Source organism: Chenopodium album, chromosome 6, assembly GCF_948465745.1.
Source record: "Chenopodium album chromosome 6, dcCheAlbu1.1, whole genome shotgun sequence".
NCBI lineage: Eukaryota > Viridiplantae > Streptophyta > Magnoliopsida > Caryophyllales > Amaranthaceae > Chenopodium > Chenopodium album.
Window position 1 is genome coordinate 23,708,124 of NC_137839.1, and position 5,833 is coordinate 23,713,956.

Genomic DNA, 5,833 nt, shown 5'->3' on the forward strand with positions numbered 1-5,833 from the left:
AGAAGTATTTGAAGCATTTAAAATATTAACACAATCTGAATACTTTCAAGGCCGTTTATGACATCAAAATTGAAATTGAAGATGACCTCGCAAAACAAAAAGCTACTAACAATAGTAACCATAGTGGCTGGAAAGGAAAGAAGAACGACAATCCTTCTTCTTCCGAAAACGCCCACTCTAGTAATAATGTTAGTACATTTGACCATAATGGTGTCTTAGCCATGGAAATTCAAGGATCTAAAAGGAAACCCAGGAGAGAGTTCACACCCATTGGAATGACCTACGATGTTACTTTCGACCGTCTCTACGATCGAGGATTAATCAAACCTATTGGCCCTACCGAGGATCCAACGCCAGAAAATCGATCTTCGAGATGGAATCCCAACTCCTATTGCAAGTACCATCGAGGAAACGGTCATACTACTGATAAATGCTAGAGGTTTCAAAATCTCATTCAAGATCTCATAGAAGCAAATAAGATCCCATTGCCTCTAGCTAGCGAGAAGACTGGGTGATGATTAACAAACAACACAAGACAAGAGGCGAGCTTCAACGACCAGATTTCATGACCTCTTTTTCCTTTTCTTTTTCTTTTTTTTACCGTTTCCCCCAATAAGTCAAGCATAGGCACCCTTCTTTTCCCTTAGATTAATTTTTTAGATTCTTTCTTTTATTTCTTTTCTTTTAATAAAATGAGAATTTATTTTCTTGCATATGATCATTTCATTACATTGCATTAAAAAAAAAACCATGCCAAATTAAGTACAAGGTATATCGATGATTTGAGGCACCTCTTGTAGTCATATCATACCTTTCGCCCTACAATCCTTTCTTGATACACAACTTTGAGCCTCGTCTAACGATAGACCATTCATTTTTCAACCCATATCTACTTAACTTTGGGATGGGATGGTGTGTAACCTATGCAATTACAAAAAGCTTGAGTGATTTCAAAAAAAAAAAAAAGCAATAAAAATAAGTAAAATAATAATAATAATAAATAAAAGTGTACAAAAGGGTAAGTGTTCCAATGTCTTTGACATGAACATGTCTTTGATATGAACACGTCTCAGATTACGTCTCTTATCGAGTGCTCGGTACCGTGCCTGAGAAACATGAATGCCAAGTGAGTGATAGACCGCATGATCGGGATTGCCCACACTCATAAAAATAAAAATAAATGCTAACGCAAAAAAAAAAAAAAAAAAAAAAAAAAAAAAAAGAGAAAAGAGAAGTAAAACTCAAGCATAAAAAAATACAAAGATTCAAAAGCGAGGTTGCACACCTTGAGGGCTTATTGAGGGTCTTGAGCCTTTATCCCCATCTTCTTCAAGCCTTTAGCCTAACCACATGACAACCCTTAAAAAGACCTTTTTGAGGTATACATACACTTGTGCGAGGTTCGGCTAGTGCTACGTTCGGCCTGATTCCTAACAGATACGTAGGCAACCCCACATCGAGGTGCGGCCGTAATAAACATGCATTCACATTCACATTCACATTCACATTCACACGTCATGGTCATATCAAGGGATCTCCAACGCTCATCCCTATTCATGTAGAGCTAGACTTAAGGGCTTGATCCTTACATTATTAGCTTACCTATCCTAAAGAGTCACCATCATTTGACTCTTTTAAAAAATAATATCTTTCCACACACTTAGCCCTTGCGGCCTAACTTTAGTGTCACTTTCACACACTGCACAGGTACATGACCAAATATACTTTCCCTCCCTTTGTCATGAAATCTTAACACAACGTTGAAGCATATATTTTCATATCAAAATCACTCATCAATCATAATCATCATTGCATTGAAGTATGAAGTGCTTAGCCTCCGCGCCTAAGTTACCCTAAACACTTTCATTATCGAGTCAACTAGGATAGTCTAAGATGTTACAATCCTTGTACTGTGAAACAACATTTGACTAAGCTCATTCAACATGCACCTTCAAAAACATCACTTCGATTCTTTTTCATGTCTTTCTTTTTTGGGAGAAAGTCGGTACCCTCCACAAAAATGATGGAAATTTTTTGCTTTTTTGCATTTTCGTGTCTCACGATCACAATACAATGTACACACGAGCCATGTACACATTGAGTCATATCATGATATCACCTTGATTTAAGTCTAACACATGTGTCAAACACTTCCACTACTACAAAAATGCTTAAAGATAACCGGTCTCTTTGTTTCAAGAGACCCAATATTACAAATAACCGGTCTCTTTGGTATAGTCTTAAGAGGTAAATATTAAACAAAGACCTTTTAATATAGATAACAGGTCTCTCTTGTAATTTTTTAATTTTTAATTCAAAAAGGAGAGACCTGTGTTAGTACATAACAGGTCTCTCTTGAATTTTTTTATTTTAAATTTAAAAAAGAGAGACCTGTGTTAGTATATAACCGGTCTCTCATTATTTTTGTAAAAAAAATTGAAAAACTTATTTAATAGAAACTCGTGACAACTGACAACTTAATTAATTGGTTTCCCTAATCTTTATATATAAAAAGGAAATGAAACCCTAAGTCTCCAATAATTCACGAACCTCATCAGTCTTCATCCCGCTGCGGCGCCGCTTCATCTCCTTCTCTCACTCCCCTCTTTCTCCAACTTTTCAACAGACGAATTAACAACCACCACCACCATGATCTACCTCCTCCTAATCTCTTTTCTCACCCAATTTATATCCGACCAAGTCAAATGAATATAATGACCCGCATTCACCTCTATCAAATTCGCCATAACCTTGTTCACTTGATTAAGAATCTCCGGGGTTTTTTTATTGTTTAGATTTTTAGAAAATTTACTAATTTTGGGTTGTATAGAGGAATTCCACCTTGCCGCAGACACTAACAATTGCAATTCCACTGCAATAATCCGCGTTGATTGTAGATCTATTGTTTGATTTTGCTTTTGTTTAGCGGGCGTTCATCGTTTAATGGTAAGTTATTTTGGTTTAATGATTTTTTTTTTAACTTGCGTCTGGAATAATTTTGACTCTCAACTAAGGAGTATCAACAAATTTTCTGGATTTGTTGAACAATATGGGTCTCCATCTTTTATGTCTTTGATTTTCATCTTCTTTATATATTCAAAGAAAATTCAATCCATCTAAAAAAAAAAAAAAAGAATATAATCTTGTGCTTTAGTGAGTTAATCTTTTACTAACGTTATATATCAGTTAACCTTTTATGGATTTGTTAAACAATTGATGCTTTAGTGAGTTAATTTTTTACTCACTAGTTATATATTTGTTCAATTTTTCAGTTAAGTCTTCTAAATAATCTTAATTATATATAATTTATTAATTATGTGGTTTTTGCTTTCACAGATGTTGTTTTCACAAGGAAGGAGTATTTCAGCTACATTTTTTGTTGATGTAATTATTTTTGTATTGTAGATTACAATCATTTGTATACGAAGTACATTATTTATTGTGGAATTTCAAGTTTTTTTTTTTGTACTTTGATACTTTCAATTTTACACCAATTTTTATTTTTATTTATTTATTTATTTATTTTTAATATAGCACATATTGTAATTTTAATTTTAATTTAAAAAATCAAATTAAATACGTTTATTTTTTTTTATTTAAAATGAGACTATAGAGACCGGTTAAGCTGAAAAAGCGGTCTCAATTTTCTTAAAAGTAGACTACCTAATTAAGATAGGCGGTCTTAGTTTTCTGAAAAGAGAGACCGCTTTTCTTATAAAAGCAGTCTCAACTTTCTCAAAATTGAGACCGCTTATCTTTAATAGGCAGTCTCAACTTTCACATTCTAGAGACCGCCTCTAACAAGCAGTCTCTTTGCCAAAGAGACCGTTACGCTAGAGACCGCCTCTAAGGCAGTCTCTTTGGTTAAATTGAACTGGTCTCTTTGGCCAATTTTGTAGTAGTGTTCGAGTCGAGTCAACCTCGAGTCAATTACAGCGAGTCAAGTTCATACCTTGAGTCACGACAAGTCAATGAGTCAAGCAACACTAAGTCTTAGGTCAACCCTAAAGAAAGATAAGCAAAGTCCTATATTCAAAGATTAAATGCAGGTGCATCCCAGCAAGCAAGAACATTCCCGGATATTTTTTTTTTCGAAAAGAAAACCTGCGAATATGACTGAATGAGATTCTTCCAAGATGAGAGGAGTTTGAGCAAAATTACATGGATTAGTAAGTTAAAGATGAAGAACTTTAATTTACAAAAGATTTGAGCGGATTTGGTTGAAAGGGAACGACCAAGTTCAAAGTTCGAAGCGAAGCTGAGCAACAGCAGCAACAAGAGCAGAATAGGGAAGACCCGACTCCAGCGCTAAACAACAATATCTGGCGTTTAACAAGAGATTTCAGCGCCTGGCGCTAGATCTCAGCGTCTGGCGACAGAGCCAATTCTTGGCGCCAGCGATATTTCAGCAGCGACAGAGCTCAAAGCCTCTCAGAATGGTTATTTTGACCTCATACAACAATTTCGGGTTCCTTGGTACGCCAGTTAACCCCTATAAGCAAATTTACATGATTAATAGTCGGCTCGATTACCGTAGTAAGTGATTAACCTGACAAAAAATCGTCTCACTTAGCTAAAGCGCCTAAAACACTGGCTCATTACAAGCACCAACGTATCGGTTTAAAAGAAAGCACTTAAACGACAATATTTCCAAATACAGATTGTCGCGCTTTCTTCTTAAACGACAATATTTTCAAATATGGATTGTCGCACATTCTTCTTAAACGACAATTTTTCCAAAAATTGGATTGTCATCCACAACTGAAAATATTTCAAAAAATGAATTGTCGTGCATTTTCTTCGAACGACAATTTTTCCAAGATTGGATTGTCATCTCCGGCAAAGTTTCCAAGTGTGGATTGTCGTTCTCCTTCTCTGTTTGGCAATTTTTTCCAAGTTCGGATTGTCATCGCTGGCATGTTTTCCGAGATTGGATTGTCATACACCCAGTTCCCTATGGCAAAATTTCCCAAAGGATTGTTGTAGGTCTCTACTCATCATAAATTTCGGCAAAGGTTCCTCAACGTGGATTGTCATTCATTTCAGTAAGTGGCAAATTTTCCCGAAGTGGATTATCGGTCGACTCTTTTTTGCAAGTGTTCCAAGACGCGAATTGTCAATAGTGGCAATATTTTCCCAAAAGGATTGTCGCATAGCATTGGCAAATTTCCAAGGTAGATTGCTTTCAAGAGTTATATTCTAAGATGTGGATTGTCGATCGTAGCAAAATTCTTATGACAGATTGTTACAAAGCATTGGCAACTTTTCCCAAAAATTGGATTTTGGAAAATTTTCCGAGATACGGATTGTCGCTTCATCGTGGCAACATTTCCAAGGATGGATTGTTAAGAAGCATTGACAACTTTCCCTAAATCGGATTGTCATACATCACACAAGAGTTGTTTTGGCAACTATTCCCAAAGAAAAGAGGATTGTCATCACAGCAAAAGCACCGACATAATGGTTCACAAGCAGCAAAAGCGCCGACGTACTGGCATAGCGGAAACAAAGTTCAAGCGAGCTTTTAAAGATCGACAAGCGGAGGTCTTCGATAATTTTCTTTGGAATATTATCACAACAAATGAGGATTGCTTCAAGCGAGGATATCTTCGACAACATTCCCTAGCTTGTGGAGAGTTGTCACAACAACATAAGGTAATTTCAAGCGAAGTTGTCTTCGATCGTGTTCACTAAGATGTGGAAGATGGTCCTAGAGTGGAAGAGGATCGTTTCAAGCAAAGCAATCTTCGATAATGTTCCCTGGCTTGCGAAAGATTATCATGGCGGAATTGGAGGCATTTACAAGCAAAGCAATCGTTGATAGTGTTCTCTA

General features: G+C 36.1%; 1 long non-coding RNA gene across 1 annotated transcript; it reads left to right on the plus strand.

Moving 5' to 3' along the window:
• The first annotated feature begins 2,476 nt into the window (after positions 1-2,476).
• LOC145634755 (uncharacterized) lies at positions 2,477-3,503 on the plus strand. The gene is made up of 2 exons (XR_014113530.1): positions 2,477-2,946; positions 3,337-3,503. It is a non-coding gene; the product is annotated as an uncharacterized LOC145634755 (long non-coding RNA).
• The last annotated feature ends 2,330 nt before the right edge of the window (positions 3,504-5,833 follow it).